This window comes from Dasypus novemcinctus, chromosome 29 (genome assembly GCF_030445035.2).
Source record: "Dasypus novemcinctus isolate mDasNov1 chromosome 29, mDasNov1.1.hap2, whole genome shotgun sequence".
NCBI classification, from domain to species: domain Eukaryota; kingdom Metazoa; phylum Chordata; class Mammalia; order Cingulata; family Dasypodidae; genus Dasypus; species Dasypus novemcinctus.
In genome coordinates, this window is record NC_080701.1 from 20,798,216 (window position 1) to 20,821,812 (window position 23,597).

Sequence of the window (23,597 nt, forward strand, 5' to 3'; positions counted from 1 at the left end):
CAAAAAAGTGTAAGACTCTTTTGGGCCATCTAAAAGAAGAGGATAAAGATCAAGAAAACAACAGTGAAGAAAGTGAGAAGGTAGACATACCAAAGTCTTTTTAAAAAATGATCTTAAAAATGCTCAAAGAGGAAGCAGACTTGGCTCAATGGATAGAGTGACCACCTACCACATGGGAGGTCCACGGTTCAAACCCAGGGCCTCCTTGACCCGTGTGGAGCTGGCCCATGCTCAGTGCTCATGCACACAAGGAGTGCTGTGCCACGCAGGGGTTTCCCCCACGTAGGGGAGCCCCACGTACAAGGAGTGTGCCCTGCAAGGAGTGCGCTCCAGAAGGAGAGCCGCCCAGTGTGAAGGAAAGTTCAGCCTGCCCAGAAGTGGCGTGGCACACACGGGGAGCTGACGCTGCAAGATGATGCAACAAAAAGAGACACAGATTCCTGGTGCCGCTGACAAGAATGCAAGTGGACAGCGAATGGACACAGAGAGCAGACACTGGGGGTGGGGGGAAGGGAAGAGAAATAAATAAAAAGAAATCTTTAAAAAAAAATTCTCAAGGAGATGAAGGAAAACACAGAGAACAAAGTAAAGGATATCTGGAAAACAATGTATGAGCAATATGAGACTCTTAAGAAAGAGATAGAACTTTTTAAAAGCAACCAAACAGAACTCCTGGAGTTGAAGACCACAATAACTGAAATGAAAAATGAAAAATGCCCAAGAGGATTTCAAGAGCAGACTAGAGCTGGCAGAAGAAAAAAATTAAACTTGAAAAGACACTTGAAATGAGTGAGTCTAGGAGCAGAAAGAAAAATAAATACTAAATGTGAAAATAGGGAAGCGGACTTGGCCCAATGGATAGGGCGTCCGCCTACCACATGGAAGGTCTGCGGTTAAAACCCCGGGCCTCCTTGACCCCTGTGGAGCTGGCCCATGCGCAGTGCTGATGCGCGCAAGGAGTGCCGTGCCACGCAGGATGTCCCCTACATAGGGGAGCCCCACACACAAGGAGTGCGCCCCATAAGGAGAGCCACCCAGTACGAAAGAAAGTGCAGCCTGCCCAGGAATGGCGCTGCACACATGGAGAGCTGACACAGCAAGATGACGCAACAAAAAGAAACAGATTCCCAGTGCTGCTGATAAGGATAGAAGCAGTCACAGATGAACACACAGTGAATGGGGTGGGGGGGGGGGGGGGGGGAGGGAAGAGAAATAAATTTTAAAAAAAGTGAAAATAACCTAAGGTGCCTCTGGAGCAATCAAGTGCACCAATACACATTATGGGAGTCCTAGAAGGAGAGGAGAGAAAGGGGCAGAAGTAATAGTCAAATAATAACTTATCAAATTTAGCAAAAGATACGAATATCCACGTACAAGAAGCGCAGAGAAAACCAAACAGGATAAACATGAAAAAAAATACACCATCATATGTTGGTCACGCTATCAAATGCTAAGGACAAGGAGTTCTGAAGGCTACAGGGAAAATCAATGTGTTATGGTACAAAGGAGTCCTAATTAGTCTGACAGTTTCTCATCAGAAACCATGGAGGCAAGAAGGCGGTGGGTAGAAATACTTAAAGTGCTGAAAGAAAACAACTGCCAGCCAAGAATTTTATATCCAGAAATGAGAAAGATTGACATTCTCAGGTCAACAAGCTGAGGGACTTCCTCACCTTTAGAGCTGCCTAATAAGCAGTGCTAAAGGGAGTTCTTCAGACTGAAAGGAAAGGACACTAGACAGTGGTTCAAAGCAGCATAAAGAAATAGAGGCCTGCAGTAATGCTAACCATTTGGGTAATTATAAGTTCCAGTATTATTGTAGTATATTGTTTGTTATATAACTCCATTTCTTACTTTCTATAAGTACTAAAATGCATATATATAAAAAGTAATGATAAATCTATGTTTTCGTACTTACATTGTACAAAGGTCTATTAGTACACCAAAGGGGGTACCGACACAAAGTACAGAAATCTGCTGGCTTTTATAATGAGGATTTATTTGGGGGCCAAATCAAGGCATCAGGGGAGATGTTTTCTCACCAAAGTCAGCTGTTGTAGATGCTGGTGTGTTGCCATATGGTGAAGCACGATGGCTGCTGACCTCTGCGAGGTTTCAGCCTTCCCCTCTGCGCTTCTTCTCTCAGGCTCAGCTGCTTTGCTTTTTCCCGATTTCAGTTGCAAGCTGGCATAGGGCTTGTCATTTAGGGCTTCCTCTCTCTCCTGGCATAGAGCTTGTTTCTTTCTGGACCTTTTATATCCGTTTCAGCTGTTCTGCTCTCTTTGCAATTTCTGCAGTAAGCTATCCTGCAAAATGACTCCTCTCTTCCCAGGTCTCAGCTGTTTGAACCTTTTCCTTTCTGTCACAGGGCAGAATCAAAATGACAGAGCTCTCTCTTCATGTGTGTCTGTCTGTGTGAGTCCTTATTTTCTTTTTTAAAGATTTATTTTATTTACTTCTCTCCCTTTCCCCCCCCACCCCGGTTGTCTGTTCTCTGTGTCTATTTGTTTCGTCGTCTTCTTTGTCCGCTTCTGTTGTTGTCAGTGGCGTGGGAATCTGTGTCTCTTTTGGTTGCGTCATCTTGCTCCTTCAGCTCTCCATGTGTGCGGTGCCACTCCTGGGCAGGCTGCACTTTCGTGCTGGGCAGCTCTCCTTCCAGGGTGCACTCCTTGCGCGGGGGGCTCCCCTTCGCGAGGGACACCCCCACGTGGCACAGCACTCCTTGCATGCATCAGCACTGCGCATGGGCCAGCTCCACACGGGTCAAGGAGGCCCTGGGTTTGAACTGTGGACCTCCTATGTTGTAGATGGACGCCCTAACCACTGGGCCAAGTCCGCCGCCCTATGAGTCCTTTTTTATCAGACCCAGCAAGGTGATGAGGACTCAACCTGAGTTTAGCCCACTGATGTAGTCAAATTAAAAGCCCAGGGAAGTGGATTTGACTCAGCGGATAGGGTGTCCGCCTACCACATGGGAGCTCCAGGGTTCAAACCCAGGGCCTCCTGACCTGTGTGATGAGTTGGCCCACACACAGTGCTGATGCGCACAAGGAGTGCCGTGCCATGCAGGGGTGTCCCCCGCGTAGGGGAGCCCCACGCACAAGGAATGCACTCCATAAGGAGAGCTGCCCAGTGCAAAAGAAAGTGCAGCCTGCCCAGGAATGGCATTGCACACATGGAGAGCTGATGTAAGATGATGCAACAAAAAGAGACACAGATTCTGGGTGCCGCTGACAAGAATAGAAGCGAACACAGAAGAACACACAGCTAATGGACAGAGAGAGCAGACAGCTGAAGGGAGGAAGGGGAGAGGAAAAAAAAGCCCAGGGAAGCAGATGTGGCTCAGTTGAGTGCCTGCCTATCACATAGGAGGGCCTGGGTTTGGTTCCTCGTATGTCCTAAAGAAGATGAGCAAGACAGCAAGCTGATGCGATGGGCTGGTGCTGCAGCAAGCTAACACAACAAGATGACACAACGAGGAAACACAGTGAGAGAACAAGCAGGGAGTGGTTGTGGCTCAAGCATTTGGGCATCTCCCTTACACATGGGAGATCCTGGGTTTGGTTCCCTGTGTCTTCTAAGAAGAAGATGAGGAGACACAGCATACAATGAATAGACACAGAGAGCAGATGGCTAATGCAAACAATGGGGGGTGGGGTGAGAAATAAAATCTTAAAAAAAAAACCCAAAGCAAGCTTATCAAATAATCTAATCGAAGGCTCATTGGTTGACTTAATACAGTCAAAGGATATCACACCCAGAGGATTAAATTGGTTTACAAGCATGATCTTTCTCTCTTTGGGATTCATAAAATAATTTCAAACTGCCTCCATAAGTGGTAACAAGTACGTAAGTGGTATTGGGGGACAAAGGGACATAGGAAAAGTATATGTATGTGTATGCTTTGACATATATTAAGTTAGTATCAAACCAAATATGATTGTTACATATTTAGGATGTTAAATTTCAACCCTATGGTAAACACAAAGAAAATAAAACAAAAATATCCAGATAGAAATGAGAAGAAAGGAGAAGGCACTCAATATGGTATAACACAAAAAATCAAATAAATATAAAAGTAGGCATTAATGGAAGTGAGGGACAAAAAAGGTGTAAGACTTACAAAAAGTAAATATAAATAGAGTGGCAGAAGAAAGTTGTGACCAAAGTTTGAAGTTCTTTTGTGAATCTCCAAAAGAGAAAGATTGTTTTTGTTTTTGTTTTTTTTAAAGATTTATTTATTTCTCTCCCCTTTCCTCCCCAACCCTGATTGTCTGTTCTCTGTGTCTGTTTGCTGCGTCTTCTTTGTCTGCTTCTGTTGTTAGCGGCACGGGAATCTGTGTCTCTTTCTGTTGCGTCATCTTTCCGTGTGTGTGGCGCCATTCCTGGGCAGGCTGCACTTTCTTTCGCGCTGGGCGGCTTTCCTTATGGGGCGCACTCCTTGGGCGTGGGGCTGCCCTACACGGGGGACACCCCTGCGTGGCAGGGCACTCCTTACGTGCATCAGCACTGCACATGGGCCAGCTCCGCACAGGTCAAGGAGGCCCGGGGTTTGAACCGCGGACCTCCTGTGTGGTAGGCGGATGCCCTAACCACTGGGCCAAGTCCGCTTCTCTCATTTTCATTTGTCTCAATGTATTTACCAATTTAACTTACAATGTCTTCTTTGACCAGTGATTATTTAGGAATTTTTTGTTCAGCCTCCACACATTTGTGAATTTACCTCTTTCCTGATTATTATTGAATTGTAGTTTCATTACATTATGATATGAAGAGGTATAATTTCAATTGTTTTATATTTATTGAGGCCTGCTTTCTGCCCTAACGTGGTCTATCCTGGAGAAAGGTCCATGAGCACTTGAGAGGAACGTAAAATCCACTGATCTGGAATACAGTGTTGTATATGTCTTTTAGGTCTAGCTTGTTTTATTGTATTGCTCAAGTTCTCTCTTTCCTTGTTGATCTTCTGTCACGTTGTTCTATGTAATGAGGTAGTGGTGTGTTGAACTCTTCAACCATTATAGTAGAGATGTCTATTTCTCCCTTTAGTTTTGCCGGTTTGCCTCATGTATTTTGGGGCACCCTGGTTAGGTGCATAGATATTTATGACTGTTATTTCTCCCAGTGGATTGCCCCGTATATTAAAATATATTGGCCTTCTGTATCTCTTCTAACTTTTTGTCATTTAAAGTCCGCTTTGTTCATTATCAGTATAGCTACCCCTGCTCTTTTTGGTTACTGTTTGCGTGGAGTATCTTTTTCCAGCCTTTCACTTTCAGCTGGTTTGTATCCCTATGTCTGAGGTGAGTCGCTTGGAAGCACCATATGGATGGTTCATGTTTTTTTATCCATTCTGTCAGCCTGTATCTTTTTTTTGAGGTGCCATGGCTGGGGATGGAACCCGGGACCATATATGCAGGGTGTTGGCGCTCAACTGCTGAGCCACATTGGCTCCCCTGAGTTGGTTTTTTTGTTTGTTTGTTTGTTGTTTGTTTTTGTTTTTAGGAGGCAGCGGGACCGAACCCCGAACCTCCCATGTGGGAAGGAGGTGCTCAACCACTTGAGCCACATCTGCTCCCCAACCTGTATCTTTCGATTATTCACATTCAGTGATAGTACTGTAAATGTACTATTTTCTTTCACCGTTTTTTCCTCCCCCCCCCCCCATTTTTTGCACTCATCTGCTCTCCATATCTGTCTGTTATGTGCTCACTGTGTCTGCTTGTCTTCTTTTTAGGAGGTACCGGGAACCAAACCCAGGACTTCCCGTGTGGGAGGGAGGCGCCCAATCTCTTGAGCAACATCCACTCCCTGCTTGTTGTCTCTCACTCATTGTATTTCCTTGTTATGTCTCCTTTTTGCATCATCTCATTGCATCATTCTGTTGCATCAGCTCGCTGTTTGGCTCGTCTTCTTTTGGAGGCACTGGGAACTGAACCCTGAACTCCTCCCCCGCCCTCCCCCCCCCCCCCCGGTGTGGTAGGCAGGTACCCAACTACTTGAGCCACATCCACTTCTCCTACCATTTATTCTTCATTTTTCATGTAATATCTTATTTACATCTGTATTTTTATTCTTTCGGTTATCCTATCTGCTGTTTTTTTCCTTCTGTACTTTCCTCCAGTCCTCTCTCCTATCTTTTTCTTTTGGGCTGTAAGACTCCCTTTAATAATTCCTGCGAAGATAGATTCTTTTTTACTATGTCTCTTCATTTCTGTTTATTTGTAAATATTTTAAATTCACTGTCATATTTGAAGGACAGTTTTGCCAGATAAAGAATTCTTGGCTGGCAGTTTTTCTTTCAGTATCCTAATTATATCATACCATCTTCTGGACTTCATGTCTTCCCACCACATGGGAGGTCACTGGTTCGGATCCTGGTGCCTCCTAAAGAAGACAGCAGGCTGGCACAGCAAGCTGACAGAACAAGAGAAACACAAGAAGAGGGAACATAATGAGAGACTCAACAAAGTGGGGAGTAGAGGTTCCCAGTGCCTAAAGAAGACAGTGAGCTGACGTGATAAGATGATGCAACAAGAGACACAGAGCCAATAACAATGAGAGACACAATAAAGCAGGGAGCAGAGTTGGCTCAAGTGATTGGTCACCTCCCTCCCACATTGGAGGTCCCAGGTTTGGCTCCCGGTGCCTCCTAAAAAGAAACAAGGAAGATGTACAGACAAAGCAAGTGCAAACAACAAGGGAGATGGGGAGAAATAAATAAAAATCTTAAAAAACTCAAATGTTTAGTCATCTAGGAGTATATCTAACCAAGGATATAAAGAACTTGTACACAGAAAACTACAAACCATTACTAAAAGAAATCAAAGAAGATCTGAATAAATGGAAGGACATTCATGTTCACAGATTATAAGACTCAATATCATTAAGATGTCAATACTACCCACAGTAATTCATAGTTCCAATGCATTCCCAATAAAAATTTCAACAACTTTCTTTGCAGAACTGGAACAGCCAGTCATCAAATTTAATGGAAAAGTAAGGGGCCCTGAGAGAGCTAAAGCCATCTTGAGAAGAATGAAGTTGGATGACTCACACTTTCTGATCTTAGAACTTATTACAAAGCCACCCTAATCAAAACAGTATGGTATTGGCACAAGGCCAGACACATAGACCAATGGAATTGAATTGAGAGCTCAGAAATCAGTCCTCACTCACAGTTATGGCCAAGTGATTTTTGACAAGTTGGCAAAGACCACTCAATTGGGAAAGAATTGTCTTTTCCAATAAATGGTGCTGGCAAAACTGGGTCTTCGTTTGCAGAAAAAAGGAGAAGGACCCCTCCTTCATACCATATACAAAAATCGACTCAAAATGGATCAAAGACTTAAATGTAAGAGCTAGAAGTACCAAATTCCTGTAAGAATACATAGAAAAACAGCTTTAGGACCTTGTATTAGGCAATGGTTTCTTAGACTTTACACCCAAAACACAAGCAACAATAGAAAAAATAGATAAGTGGCACTTCATACAAATTAAAAACTTTTGTTCCTCAGTGGACTTTATAATGAAAGTAAAAAGTCAATGGGAGGAAACGGACTTTGGCCCAGTGGTTAGGGCGTCCGTCTACCACATGGGAGGTCTGCGGTTCAAGCCCCGGGCCTCCTTGACCCGTGTGGAGCTGGCCCATGAGCAGTGCTGATGCGCACAAGGAGTGCCGTGCCACACAGGGGTGTCCCCCGCGTAGGGAAGCCCCACGCGCAAGGAGTGCACCCCTAAGGAGAGCTGGCCAGCGTGAAGGAGGGAGCAGCCTGCCGAGGAATGGCGCCGCCCACACTTCCCGTGCCGCTGACGACGACAGAAGCGGACAAAGAAACAAGACGCAGCAAATAGACACCAAGAACAGACAACCAGGGGAGGGGAGGGGAATTAAATAAATAAAAATAAATCTTTAAAAAAAAAAAGAAAAGTCAATGGGAAAAAATATTTGGAACCAAATATTTGTTTTTAGCAGCTGGCAATCAGCTTATTAAAATAGTTGGCTTAAGCATTTGCAATGGCGACTTCAACCTCTACTCCTGGCGCAGTACTGATGGAAGTAATCTGCTTAACATCTCAGAAGGACTGTGCAGTCAGTGACTTGCTTGTGGATTCTCATCTGGAAACAATCCCGGGTCTTTGAACCTTCACCACAAGAACTTTTCCTTGTAGTGATTCATAGAGGCTTGATAGGCATCTGAACTGGTCCCTTCACCTCAAGGTTCTTTTCCTTTGCGCTTCTAATCAAGTCAGCACACACCTTCTCCAGAGATTTCACGTTGTGAGAATGGGAAGTTAAGGCCTAAAATGTACATGGTTCTTATTTGGAATTATGGAACTGTTTAGGTAATAATGGTGGTGATGGTAGCACAACATTGTGACTACAGTATATATCTGAATATGATTAAAAGGGGAAATGTTAGATTGTATATATAGTAGCAATAAAAATTTTAAAAACCCATGGAACTACACTACACATACTGTGAACCTTAAACCATGCACTTTAAGAGTGCAATTATAAAAATGTGCTATCATCAATTGTAACATGTTCAACACCAAGGCAAGGTGGTGGTCATGGGATGGTATATTGGAATCCTGCCTTTTATGCATGATTGTTCTGTAAACCCCCACCTTTTCCAATTAAAGAAAAAAACACAATAACTCTATAATTATTAAGCAATAACTCCTCCTTTCCCTCACCTCCCATTCCCACCCCCTGGTTAACCTATAATCTACTATCTGCTTCTATGAATTTGCTTGTTCTGAGTATTTCATATGAGCAAGATCATATAATATTTGTCTTTTTGTACCTGACTTATTTCACTCAACATGATATCTTCAAGGTTCATCTATGTTGTAGCATGTATTAGAACTATGTCCTTTTTTTTTTTTAGGTTGATTAATATCCCACTATTGTATATATATCACATCCCCCAACCCCCAGATGGCTCCCTTGTCTGTATGCTCATTGTTTTGTTTTTGCTTGTTGTCTGCTTGTTGTTTTTGCTTGATGTATGCTTGTTGTTTGTTTGTCTACCTTAGGAGGCACCGAGAACTGAACCCAGAACTTCTCATGTGGGAGGTGGTCGCTCAACTGTGTGAGCCACATCTGCTCCTCTATACCATATTTTGTTGGTCCATTCATCTATTGATGGATACTTGGATTGCTTCCCCATGTTGGCTATTGTAAATAATGCTGCTGTGAACACTGGTGTATAAATATCTGTTTTGAGTCCCTACTTTCAGTTCTTTTGGATATATACCAAGAAATTGGGTTGCCAGGTGATATGGTACTTATATATTCAAATATCTGAGAAACCAGCAAACTGATTTTTTAAAAATATATTTTTAAAAAAGATACTTAGATTGCATAAAATGTTACATAGAAAAATATAAGGGATTCCCATATGCCCCACTCCCCACACCTCCCACTTCCCCCAACAGTAACAACTTCTTTCATTAGTGTGGTACATTCATTGCAATTGATGAACACATTTTGAAGCATTGCCACTAAGCATGGATTATGGTTTACATTGTAGTTTATACTCCCACTCAATTCTGAAGGTTTGGCAGGATATATAATAGCCTGTATCTGCCGTTGTAATGTCATTCAGGACAGTTCCAGGTCCCCAAAATGCCCCCATATTATACCTTTTTCTCTATCCCTGTCCTCAGCACCTCCAGTGGCCACTGTCTCCACATCAGTGATATATAATTTCTTCCATTGCTAGAATCACAGGAAGTCTGTAGTAGAATACCATGTAAGTCCACTCTAGTCCATATTTTATTCCCCAGTCCTGAGGATTCTGGGATGGTGATGCCCACCCCACCTCTAATTGAGAGGGGCCTTTGATCCCACGTGGCTGATGGAGGGGACTCTCTTGCTTGCAGTTGTAGACTCTCTTGGTTCCTTGGCCAGTAAACTGATTCTACAGTGGCTGCTCCATTTTCCAATGCTGCCAACAGTGTATAAGGTTTCCAATTTCTATGCCTTCTCAACACTTATTTTTTTGTCTTAATAATAACCATCCTAGTTGGTGTGAAGTGGCACAACTGACTTTTGCCATGTTAATGTGGTAGGCTGTAACGTTGTTGAATTCGTTTATTAGCTCTAGTAGTTTTCTTATGGATTCTTTTGGTTTTTCTATATAAAGGATCATGCCACCTGTGAGTAGAGATAGTTCTTCTTTTCTAGTTTGGATGCCTTTTATTCCTTTTTCTTTCCTAATTTCTCTGGCTGGAATCCAGTACAATGTTGCATCACAGTTGTGAAAGCAGGCATCTTTGCCTCATTCCTCAGTCTTACACCAGTTAGTACGATGTTAGCTATGGGTTTTTCATATATGCCTTCTATCATGTTGAGAAGGTGACCTTCTATTCCTATTTTTCTGAGTGTTTTTGTCATAAAAGGGTGTTGGATGCTGTGAAATACTTTTCTGCATCAATTGAGATAATCTTTTGGTTTTTTCCCCCCTTCTATTAATTTGTTACACTGATTGATTTTTTAATATTTATTTTATTTATTTCTCTTCCCCGTTGTCTGCTCTGTGTCCATTCGCTGTCTGTTCTTCTGTGTCCACTTGCATTCTTGTCAGGCAGCACCGGGAATCTGTGTTTCTTTTTGTTGTGTCATATTGCTGCATCAGCTCTCCATGTGTGTGTTGCCACTCCTGGGTGGGCTGCACTGTTTTTGCACAGGGCAGCTCTTCTTGCGGGGCACACTCCTTGTGCGGGGGGCTCTCCTATGCGGGGGTACCCCTGTGTGGCACAGCACTCCTTGTGTGAGGCAGCACTGCGCGTGGGCCAGCTCACCACACGGACCGGGAGGCCCTGGGTATTGAACCCTGGACCTTCCTTATGGTAGGTGGACGCTATCAGTTGAGCCACATCCACTTCCCTCATTGATTGATTTTATGTTGAACCACCCTTGCCTTTCTTGGATAAATTCCAGTTTGGTCATGGTGTATAATCTTTTTAATACGTTGTTGTTGGACTTGATTTACTAGTATTTTGTTGAAGATTTTTCTATCTATATTCATAAAGGAGATTGACCTGTAGTTTTCTTTCCTTAAGAGGTCTTTATCTGGTTTTGGTATCAGATTCATGCTTGCCTCATAGAATGAGGTAGGAGGACAGTTCTCTCCTCTTCAATTTTTGGAAGAGTTTGAGAAGAATTGGTGTTAATTCTTCTTTGAATGTTTGGTAGAATTCACCAAGGAATCCACAAAGAAACCCTGGATTTTTCTTTGTTGGGAGGTTTTTATTTACTGATTCAAACTCTGCTTGTTTTTGGTCTGTTGAGATCTATTTTTTTTCTCAAGTCAGTTTGGATAATTTGTATGTTTCTAGGGATTTGTCCATTTCATCTAGGTTATCCAGTTTGTTGTACCCCTAAGAGGTTTATGGTTTGAGCTCTTCAATTCATGTCTTTGATCCATTTAGAGTTAATTTTTGTATATTGTTTGAAGTAGGGGTTCAGTTTCATTCTCTTTTTTTAGGAGGCACCAGGGATTGAACCCAGGACCTCATACATGGGGAGCAGGTGCTCAGCCACTGAGCTACACCCGCTGCCCTAATTCCCCTTTTTTGGATGTGGATATCCAAATGTATCAGCACCATTTGTTAAAAAGAAATTCTTTCCTTATTTAATTGTTTGGTGCCCCTGTCAAATCATTTGATGATAAAGCTGTAATGGTTTATTTCTGGACTCATTTCTATTCCATGCTGTCTATTATGCTAGTACCACATTGTTTTGATCACAGTAGCTTTTAGTGTGTTTTGCAAATGAGAAGTTTGAGTTTTCTAACTTTGTCCTTTTTGAATATTGTTTTGAATATTCTGGGTCCTCTGCAATTCCATGTCAATTTTAGGACCAGCTTGTCAATTTCTGCAAAAAATGGCAGCAGGGATTTTCATAAGGATTGTGTTGCATTTATAGATTAAGTTATGGAGTAGCATGCATTGCTTTTATAGTTAATGTAAGAGGAAGATAAAACACCTTAAAGTCAGGAATCAAATGTAATCTCAGTATAGACTATAGTTAATAGTATACAATTTCAGCAATTGTAACAAAGTTACCACACTAATGCAAAATGATAAAAACAGGGAAAACTATATAGAGAGCCCTTTTTTAGGGGGGTTATATGGAAATTCCATGCTTTCTGTATGATTTTTCTGTAAGTCTACAACTGCTCTTAAAAAATTGATAAATAATTGAAGAAAAGAGAAAAAGTTATCTCAGTAATGTTAATTTTTCTGATTCCATCAATTGATCTTATTGATAAAGATTTTTCCTTTCTTGTGAAATTTTTCCCCTTAGGTAAAGGAACATATTATATATGTTCAAGAAAGATTCACTCTTAGTTTTGTAGTTGCTTTTTGAATGCAACAGCAATAATGTGATAGATCTTTTAGCTACAACATACAAGCTAAGCTGTTGGATTATTTTTAAAAGCCCAGAAATATTTTGATCCAACCCTATTCGGGGTTAGCCTACATCTGTTTTATGGTTAAACATCACATGGGGATTACACATTTTTCTTCTGACCAAGCCAGACTCCTATAGTCGTACAGGACTATATTACTGATGTGGGACTGGAACAGGACTATATGACTGGTTTCCTTTTTAAAAAAAACTAAATGGTTGTACTCATTTGCCTTCTGGCAACTTTCCCATGTTAGCCTTAACACATGGTTAGTCTTCCATTTGGTAGATTATTTTTTCTTTTCTTTTTTTTTTCATTTTAGAAACAATTTATTGAAGTATATCCCATTCATGTATGAACATACATAAACATTAAGTGTATAGTAAAAGTTGTGAACTTCAAAACAAAGGTATAATATCATACAGGGCTCCCATATATCACCCCATCACAACATTTGGTCGGTGTGTTTGTTTTGTTGTTTTGGGGTTTTTTTTGCTCCTTATTCTTTATTCATTACAGAAAAACATACATTAAAATAAAATAGTCCATAAAAGAATATTCTCACTGAAGTTGCCAGTAATGTAAATTTCTTTCATTCTGTTTTACTGTATTTAAAAAAGGACACTGGCAGATAAATTTTTGGATTGCATTCTTAAAGCTAAATGAGTTCTGAACTTTAGTTTGACCAAGAAACCTACCCAACTCCACATCTCTGTTTAAAAGAATATTGTACATAAAAAGATACCCTTTTAAATGTCTCTCTCTCTGTTTCCCCTTACTACTATTAGTTAGCCCATAATGTTAAGTTTATTTAAATAATAATTAAGTAAACTACCCAATGTGTGGATTTTCATATCGCAAAACACAAATATTTTAAATTACAACATCCTGGTGGTATACTGAATACACCAGTTCCATAAACAACACAAACAGGCATATTTTTAAAAATTTATTTTTATCTATAGGTCAGATAAAGCTTTATTAAATGGTAAACTCTTTTAACAGTACAGAAATTTAAGTTTCAAAAACATACATTTGGAAGATCTGCTGTTCAAATAATATTTTTTTAAAACCAGGTGGAGGAGTGTGATAAAATTCACTGAACTGGCAATCCAGAATTGCACTGTCATCAATATAAACAACTGAGTACACAGTCCCTCGTATACCTGGTGCTGGGCAATGCATATTTTTTCCATTCAAATGTACATTTAGTTTTACATGGTCGTACATGATTCCTACTGCATCCCCTCCTGAGGAAGGCTGTTTGCTGGCAGCCTGTTTTTGTCCTTGTTGAGGTGCAGCACTTCGTCATTTCTCATCACCAGGCTGTGCGCATCTCGGCCAAGAGGAATCTGATTGAAGTTCGCTTTCTGAGTTGCAACTCCAGTATCCCCAAATTCCTGTGGGCTGGATTTTGAATTCAAAGTAGCTTTTGTTTTGATGTAAAGGTGCACTGGCTAAACAACCTCCTCTTCCACATATTCTTCTTCTGTTGTTTACAATGACAACATCTGTCCCTGGGTCGTGGCTGGTCCCACCATCCTGGCAGCACTGCAGGCATCGTAATGCCGAGGCAGCCATAGTGCCCAGCCTGCCGCCGCCCCAGACCAATTTGGTAGATTTTTTTTTTTTTTAATTGAACCCAGGACCTCCTACATGCAAGGCAGGCACTCAACTACTCAGCTACACCCAGGCATGGCCATTTGGTAGATTTTTAAACCTAAAAGTTCTAGTTCAGAAAAATCTCTCAAAAATCACACACGTATAACTTCATTCATTTTTATCTGAGACTGTAGAATTTACATCATGTCTTTAGAAGTTGTTATTCTTAGGAAAGCCTGTAAATCAAACCATAGAATTCATTAGCTTGTTGTGCTCCAGGTGCCCTTTATATGCTATGCTGACATGGGGGCAGTAACTGAAGTAAAGCTGTCCTCATTTTTCAGAGCTTCATTCTTCAATAAGCAGGGTGGAATATGTAGGGCTATTCTTAGAGCAAGGTGTGAGCAGCTCTGAAGTACACACCTCCTGCAGAAGCAGTATCCTTGGAGGCAGAAGATAGTCTCTCACCAGCTATTGAAGTTCATAAGGTTTTCTCTGGGTTCTTTTAAGTTAAGTTTGCTGCTGCTTTATTGTTTTTTGTTTTTAATTTTTCTTCCCCCTGCCCCCTGCTGTTTTTGCTGTCTGTGTCCATTTGCTATGGATCTTCTATATCTAGTTCTTTTTTTGTCTTCTTGTCTTACTGTAGGATTCACTGGGAATCGATCCTGGGGACCTCATGTGGAGAGAGGTTCCCTGTCAATTGCACTACCTTAGTTCCTGGTCTCTGCTGCACTTCACCTTGACTCTCCCCTTCATCTCGCTTTTGTTGTGTCATCATCTTGCTGCATGACTCACTTGCATGGGTACTTGACTTTATGCGCAGGCACTGGCTTGCCACATGGGCACTTGCACAGGCACTCGGCTCACTGTGTGGGCACTTCACTCACCACGCAGGTGCCCACATGGGTACTAGGCTTACTGCGCTGGCACTCAGCTCATCATGCAGGTATTGGCTTGTCACGCAGGCACGCTTTCTTTTCTTCTTTTTCACCAGAAGGCCCCAGGGATCAAACCTGGTCCTCCCATATGGTAGGTGGAGGAGGCTTTATCATTTGAGTCACATCTGCTTCCCTTCTTATTTGTTCTTAACTCTTTTTCATTTCATCAAGGACTTCTGGAGGTGATTGGTCTGCCTTCTTAAGCCCCTTTGACTGTATTCCAGAAGCATTTCCTTCCTTTTTGGTTACTACATCAAGTCTCTGAAACTGGGCCAGGACTGCCTCTATTCTCTTTACCGTGGTGCCAATCCCATTTTTTAGAAGACAATTTTTAAAACTTTGAAATATTTATGAAATATGATTGTTAGCTCATCTTTAGCCAACATCCTAAAGCTACAAGCCTGATAAATGTTCTTCTGATTCCCACAAGTTCTCTTCTAAACACTTAATGTTATAGCTCTCTGACCCATGGACCCAGTGGTTACTTGGGAAGGAAGATGTGACATCTTGAAACTAGTGAGTAATTTGTATTTGTAAACACACAGGTTTTCTAGTAATTATTTTGTTTCTTCTTTTAAAATCCTCTTGTTGGAGAGCAGATGTAGCTCAACCACTCAAGCACCTGCTTCCCACATACGAGGTCCCAGGTTCAATCCCCAGTACCTCCTTAAAACAAATAACAAATAAAAAAAAAAAACAAACCAGCTTGGGGGAGCTGATGTAGCTCAAGTGTTGAGCACTGGCTTCCCACATATGAGGTCCTGGGTTCAATCTCTGGTCTCAGTACCTTAAAAAAAAAAAAAAAAAAAATCCCTTTGTTGGTCATTAATGCAAGTTATTTTTCTAAAGCTTGCTTTTTTAGGAACTCTTAAAGGATAAAAAGCATTTGGATGTTTTCACTTGGAATTTTCTGTTAAAGAATATATTCTCTTTGCTCCTGGGAGATTACCCACAGAACACTGAGTGACTGGAAATAGAAATGCTCTAACAAAGAAAACTGAAGTTCTTTTATTAACCTCTGAATTGAGAAATCATGAAAGAAAATAATGTTGGTCAGAATCTGTAACACTTTTTCTTTTAATTTAAAGGGGAAGTCAGTTGTCCCAAGTAGTTTATTAAGTACTATATTCAAAAGTTCCTGTGAGGGAAATAAATGTGGCGCAAGCAGTTGGGCTCCTGTCTACCATATAGGTGGTCCAGGTTCAATGCTCAGGGCCTCCTGGTCAAGGCAAGCTGGCCCTTGTGGAGAGCTGGCCCACATGGAGTGCTGCCCCACCCAGGAGTACTGGCCCACGAGGAGAGCTGACGCAGCAAGATGATGCAACAAAAAGAGAAACAGAGGAGAGACCATAAGAGATGCAGCAGACCAGGGAGCTGAGGTGGCTCAAGAGAATAATCACCTCTCCCTTCCAGAAGGTTCCAGGATTGGTTCTGGAGCTGCCCAATGAGAATACAAGCAGACACAGAAGAACACACAGGGAATGGAAACAGAAAGCAGACAATGGAGGGAGGGGGGAGAAATAAAAAAATCTTTTTTTTTTTAAAAAAAAAAAAAACTCCTGTGAGACAAAGATTGAAATAATTCCATGCATAGTACAGATTACATTGCATGAGGAAGTAATCAGCGGATAATAGTAGATGTGGCAATTAAAAAACTAAATATTAGTAGAATTTATGTTGATGTTTACTACAAATACTTATGAAGACTTGGAATACTTTTGTGATGAAACTTCTCATATTTTTCAGGATAAGCACAATAGGAGGAGACTACCATTGGCTAAAGGAAATCCTTTTTTTGCTTTGCTTGGGTCTGTCCGCTGTCTAATACTCTTTTAATAAGTAGAAAAGGAATCTGTTGATTGGTAGAGAGACTTGACCACTTCTTTCTCTTTGGATTCCACATCTACATAGCAGTCCATTAATTGCACACAGTGTTTCCTACTAGACAGTCTTCAGCTTGCAGTGAGAGACTGCATATGGTATGACTTGCGAATGTTAAGCCTCCTGTCTCTTGATATCTTCTGGAATCCCGAATGAGACTTTTATAGAAATTGAATTTATTTGTCAAAAAGGATTTTATTTAATTCTTGTGGTTGCCATATCAACAAGTTTCAAATCAAAGCTTGCTATCCTCAGACACACATTTCCCTTCATTAAAATAGTCCACTTGAAAAAACCAGGGAGCTGAGGTGGCACAAGAGAATGATCCCTCTCTCCCACTCTGGAAGGTCCCAGGATCAGTTCCTGGAGCCACCTAAAGAGAAGATAAGCAGACACAGAAGAACATATAGCGAATGGACACAGAGAGCAGATAATGGAGGGAGGGGGGAATAAATAATAATAAAAAAAAAATAGTCCACTTGGACACCAGTAAAGGGGCTGTAGTCCCAGGTGGCTTACTGAAATCCAGGACACTTGGGATTTTACCTGATGTGTGTGTTTTTTTTTTAAGATTTATTTATTTATCCCTCCCATCCCTTGTTGTCTGCTCTCTCTTCCATTTGCTGTACATTCTTCTGTGTCTGCTTGTCTTCTCTTTAGAAGGTGGCACCAGGAAGCGATCCCAGGACCTTGCGGAGTTGAGGAGACGCTTAATCTCTTGCTCCACCTTAGCTCCCTGGTCTGCTACATCTCTTATTGTCTCTCCTCTCTGTCTCTTTTTGTTGCATCATCTTGCTGTGCCAGATGGCCATGTGGGCTAGCTCTCTGCTGTGGCCAGTTTGCCGTGTTGACCAGCTTGCCTTCACCAGGAGACCCCAGGAATCAAACCCTGGACCTTCTGTATGGTAGACGGGAGCCCAATCACTTGAGCCACATCCGCTTCCCTGCATGATGTATTTTTTACTATAAAACTTTATGTAACTTAATTATTACAATTTGAAAAATAAGGAAAAAAATACTCTAATTCTGCCATCCTAACACATTCATATTTTGGTAAATTTCTTTAAAGCCTTTCTCCTATTATATGTTTAATTATTATATTCTTTAATCTTATTGTATATACAACTTTTTTTTTTTTTAAGATTTATTTTATTTATTTCTTACCCCTCTTTCGTGCTTGCTTTCTGCTCTCTGTGTTCATTTGTTATGTGCTTGTCTTCTTTTTAGGAGGCATCAGGAACCAAACCCTGGACCTCCCATGTGGAAAGGAGGCACCCAGTGGCTTGAGCCACCTCCACTCCCTGCATGTTGTGTCTCTTTTCATTGTGTTTCTCGTTGCGTCATCTTGTTGCATCAGCTTGTTGTGCCAGCCCATCGCGTCAGCTTGCTATGTTGCTTGTCTTCTTTAGGAGGCACCAGGAACCCAACCTGAGACCTCCCATGTGGTAGGCAGATACCCAACTGCTTGAGCCACAGCCACTTCCCTACAACCTTTTTCAAGATTTATTTATTTTTATTTATTTCTCTCCTCCCCCTCATTGTTTGCACTTGCTGTGTCTGTTCGTCTTCCTTATTTCTTTAGGAGCCACTGGGAGCTGACCTCCCATTGTGGAAGGGAGGCCCTCATCACTTGAGCTACCTCTGCTTCCTGCTTTCTTGTGTTTCATTATGTTTTTCTCCCTGTGTCTCTTGTTGCGTCATCTTGTTGTATCAGCTTGCTGTGCCTGCCCATTGCGTCAGCTCGCTGTCTTCTTTCAGGAGGCATCAGGAACCTGTGCTCCCTGCTTTGTTGTCTCTCTCATTATGATTTTTCTTCTTGTGTCTCTTGTTGCACTATCTTGTTGAGTTAGCTTGCCATGCCTGCCTGTCGCACCAGCTTGCTGTTGTCTTTAGGAGGCACCGGGAAACGAACCATGTGGTAGGCAGGAGTTTAATGGCTTGAGCCACATCTGCTTCCCTCCCTACAACTTTTTATTTGACTTTTCATTTATTATATGTCATAGGGTGCACTGGCAATTATTCTTTTTTAAAAAATACTATTGAAATTTTCAAACATAAATAAGAGTATTGAGAACAATATGATGAACTCCCATGTTCTCATCACTCAGCTTCAACAAGTATGAATACATGGGTATCTGAATATCTCCTTGGATTATTTTAAAATAAATCCTATACATCACTTTTAAATACCTTAGTATGTGTCTTTAAAATATAAGAAATTTTAAAAACATAACCACAATACCATTATAAAAACTTAAGAAAAACTAACAGTAATTCATCAATGTCATCAAATATCTGATCAGTTCTAATAGTAAATTTTTAAGGCTGAATAAAATTCCCATAATGAATAGACCATGATCAACTTAATAATTCCATACAAAATCTAGTTGAATTATTTCCTTAGAAAAGATTTCTTAAGTTGAATAATAATTCTAGTTTGAATTATTTCCTTAGAAAAGATTTCTTAAGTTGAATAATAACTTAAGAAAAGATTTATTAAGTTGAATGAGATTTTATCTTTATAAGAAATCTCTAGCCATGTGTACTGTATTCAGGGGTTCTTTGTTTAGGCACAGCAACCTATAGGACAAAGACCTTAACAGCCTTTAGTGGTTGTAACAAAGAGGTGGCTCCTTACCTCTCTGCTCAGGGAGTGCAAGGCTGGTTTTTCCATTTCACTTGATCTTGCATATTTTTTGTCCTCTTACCACAAAAATATGATCAAGGATTTAATTTTTTTCCACATAATAAATGACTTCTCTCCCATTTCCATCCATCTCACCTTTTGATGTGTTAGATTAGGAACAAAATTTGAATTTCATTTTCTTCAGTCATTAACAGCTGTGCAAGTTATCAGGATTCTTTTTTCATGAAGTTGGCACTTGTTCTTCTACCTAAAGTCAGAAAGATTACATAAACTTAGAGACAAATAGCGGAAAGCTTGATTTTTGTTCTTTTACTATTTTTAAAAGATAACGTAGAAATTAATAAAAATGTTTAGGCAGTCATTTAAATTATACTTCAGGATTTAGCTTTAATCTTGTTTGAATATTTAAAGTAAAGATTCTGGGGTCTTTAATGTAATGTTCCTTTTGATCTATTAACTTTAATTTAAAAATACAAGCAATTAAAGATTCTGGGGTCAATACTCTGGATAGGGGATTAAAAATTACAATAAGCAATATATGATGAATTTGTCTTCTGTTGTCTATTCTTGGTATTAATTTAGAAGCAGATGGTATAGTATAAAGAACATGGCTTTGGAGTCACATCTGGGTTCATTTCTTGGCCCTGTCATCATAATATTAACAACAGTGATAAAAATAAATACCATTTATTGAGCATACTGTGTGCTAGACAATATGCTAAAAATTTTACATCATTTTAAAAATTTTCACAATAACCCTGCAAAATAAATTTATGATCCCCATTTTCTTGATGGAGAAACTGCAGCTCATGATGTTAAATACAAAGCCTATGTCAGAGGTAGGTCAAGACGTCTCTGCACTCTTGGTTCTTTCTATTATATCATGGTTTTTTGCTTTTTGTTTTTCTTTCTCTAACCATTCTCCCAGATTTCTCAGAATCCCCTTTTTAGTTTATGGGTAAAGATCTCTTTTTGTTAGGTATATATATATATTTTTTTTGTCTGTATTTATTTTCATTTATTTCCCCCCCTTGCAGCTTGTTGTCTGTTCTCTGTGTCCATTCGCTGCACGCTCTTCTGTGTTTTTCACTTGTATCCCATTTTGTTGGGTCACCTTGCTGAGTCAGCTCTCTGCAGTGCTTGTGGGCGGCGGCACTCCGTGGTGCTTCAGGTGGGGCCACACTCGGAAGCGTTTGCGGGCCGGCGATCCCCATGGCTTGTGAGTGAGCCTGCCTTCACAAGGAGGCCCCAACACGTGAACCCAGGGCCTCCCATATGGTAAACGGGAGCCCAACTGATTGAGCCACAGCCGCTTCTCTGTTAGGTGTATTTTTGAAAAAGTTTGCTTTGCTCTAAGGCCATTGCTTCATCATTTTCATTTCATCTCTCACCATAATTTACTTTCCCAAAATAAAATTAAATAGTAAAACAACTACAAAATTTACTTTCCCATTGTTATGACATACCCTGAGTTTAAAATTTGACATTTGATTGTGTTATATGACAGAAAGAATGCTGCAAAGATTGCTTAGGTAGTTAATGTTTTCACTAATTATTGATGTGTTTTCTTCCCATAGTTTTCAAGGTTGGGCATTAAGTTGGGATTCTGACCCTCTAACTCATTCATCTTTTTCTATCAACTGTTGTTTTGTTTTGTTTTTCTCCTAGAGTTTGAATTCTTATACAAATGGAGCTTATGTTCCACCATACCCTCCTGGCCCTGGAGCAAATACTGCCTCATACTCTGGGGCATATTATGCACCTGGATATACTCAGACCAATTACTCCACAGAAGTTCCAAGCACTTACCATTCACCTGGCAACAGCCCAACTCCAGTTTCTCGTTGGATATATCCTCAACAGGATTGCCAGACTGAAGCACCCCCTCTTAGGGGGCAGGTTTCGGCATATCCTGCTTCACAGGTAAGCAGTTTTCCATTGGAAAACCAGTGCCTCTTGAATTGTAAACAATGGAAAGGTATCTATTTATAGTAATGCTGATTTAGGAAAACATTTTAGATGTTCTGAGGAGAGGAAGCAGGCCGAGGTATGGTTAACCTCTGTGGCCAGCCCGGGGCAGCTGTAAGGTGCCACAGCTGCCCGGGAGGGGTGGCGGGAATGGGTGACTACGCCCTCCACCTGGTACGGGTGACTCCGCCCTCACATTGCCCCCGGCTATGCCCCCTCGCCGGCCCACCTCTGCCCCGTCTCCACCCAGTAGTCTGCAGCGCTGCATCTCCTGGCCATATAAGGGTATTCTGCCTGTGCGCACCAATCCGCTCTCACCCCATGCTAGCCCCACCCCCTTCCCTCGGGCTTATATTGTCAAGCACTTCCTCATTAAATCAGACCTGCGCCATCAGCCTCGTCTCCGTGTGGGTTCTTCCCCTCGTCGTTACTTGCCTGCGGCCCCTCTGCGGACTCCTCACCCAGCGAGCCGCAACCTCAGCTGGCGCCCAACGTGGGGCAAGGGCAAGCTGAGAATCTCCGCCCAGGTAAGTAACCCCGTGGCCCGGCATGGGAGCTTCACTCACTCGCCACCAAGCCCCGCAGGTTCGGGCGCTTGCTGCGCTCCTTGAGTGCCACAGCTGCAAGGTTTCAGTTCAACAGCTACAGCACTACTGGAACCTCTTAGTCCCTTTCAACCCCTGGCTGTCTACAGCCAACCTTTGGGATCCCAACACATACCGGTTGCTTATCGACCGTGTGTCGGCCGCCACGGAGCACGAGCACAAGTGCTTCCCACCTGGCCTCATCCCTACGCTCATTGCCATCCGCTCCTGCCTTCAAGGCAGCGCGCCCCCCGCAGTCTTTTCCTGCGAGCAGGGCCGAGGGGAGTCAGGCGACGACTCCGAGTCTCTTGTCGCCCAGCTCAATAATGCCCTCGATGCCGCGACTCCGCCGGAGCCCGAGGACAGCCACCAAGATGGCGAACTTCCGCCTTCTTTTCCGCTCGAAGCACAAAATGGCGAACTTCCGCCTTCTTCTCCGAGCGACGCAAAAAATGGCGACCGGCGGCCTCCATTTCCGCCTGAAATCCAAAATGGCGCACAGCCCACCGCCGCGCAAAATACTTACCCGGATGCCCCTCCTGCCTATACGGAGGACAGCCCGGAGTGCAAGGGAGGCGCCTCCGCGCCACCCAGGCCGCTGCCGCCCGCGCTGCCCTCAACCAACCCATTTTCGCAGCCTCCAACAGCGCCGCCTTACCAAGGCTCGCCACTAATGGCAATGAGCGCTACGCTCGCCCCGCCTAGGTCTGCCTCTTTCCACTTTGGGGACCCCGGGGGCGGAGCAGGCGCTGCGGTAGTTTACTTCCAGACTCTCTGTGAAACCCGAGCCTATAACAGGCAATGGGACCAATCACCCCAGGAGGCCCACACTGCCGCGGGGCCTCAGGTCTACCCCCTAAACCTAATGCGCACTCCGCAAAGGCCCCTGCCCTGGTACCCCCATGACCACGCTGAACTTAAACGGCTCAGAGAAGCGGTCAGGGAGGACGGGCTACGTAGCCCTTACGCGCAGCAATTGTTAGACAACATTTCAATTAACCTAAACATTCCCCAGGATTGGTTTAATTTGGCTCGCGCAATCTTAACCCCGGGACAATTTGTGAACTGGAGAGCACACTATCAGGACCAGGCCGAGCTTCAGGGTGAAACCAACAGGCAAAATGGCATTCCGCTACACACGGACTGTTTCCTAGGCACGGGAGCATATGCCAATCCAGCCGTATATGGCCAGGCCCCAGCAGTGTACTGGGATCAAGTGCGCGCTGTCGCCCTTAAGGCCTTCCATCAATGCTCCGCAATAAAAACAGAGAAATTTACTAAGCTAATTCAAAGAAAGGATGAGGACTTCGCCACATTTGTCTCTAGGGTCCAGGAAGCCTGCGCCCGTAAGGTAGAGAACAAGCAGGCCCGGACGGCCCTCGCCAAAGAGCTCATTTTAGACGGAGCAAACTCCATATGTAAGAATGCCATTGGGCCCCTAAGGGAAGGGGACATCTATGATTGGATCCTTGCATGCAAGGACCTAGACCAAACTACACAAGTCCTCGCCACCACTCTGGCCAATTCGCTGGCCCAGGCCCTGGCAGTTAGC

The 23,597-nt window shown here is 42.4% G+C and overlaps 1 protein-coding gene and 2 pseudogenes across 3 annotated transcripts in view; 1 reads left to right on the top strand and 2 right to left on the bottom strand.

Annotated features, from left to right (window-relative positions):
- Positions 1-23,597, top strand: part of DDHD2 (DDHD domain containing 2) — a 123,132-nt gene that overhangs the window by 32,315 nt on the left and 67,220 nt on the right. For all 3 annotated transcript variants that reach the window (XM_058289844.2, XM_071212647.1, XM_058289848.2), the window contains exon 3: positions 21,162-21,416. The gene's annotated coding sequence lies outside the window, so the exon portion shown is untranslated. The remainder of the gene's footprint in view (positions 1-21,161; positions 21,417-23,597) is intronic.
- On the bottom strand, positions 13,361-14,114 carry LOC139437841 (SPRY domain-containing protein 7 pseudogene; annotated as a pseudogene).
- Positions 16,506-18,761, bottom strand: LOC139437820 (origin recognition complex subunit 3 pseudogene; annotated as a pseudogene).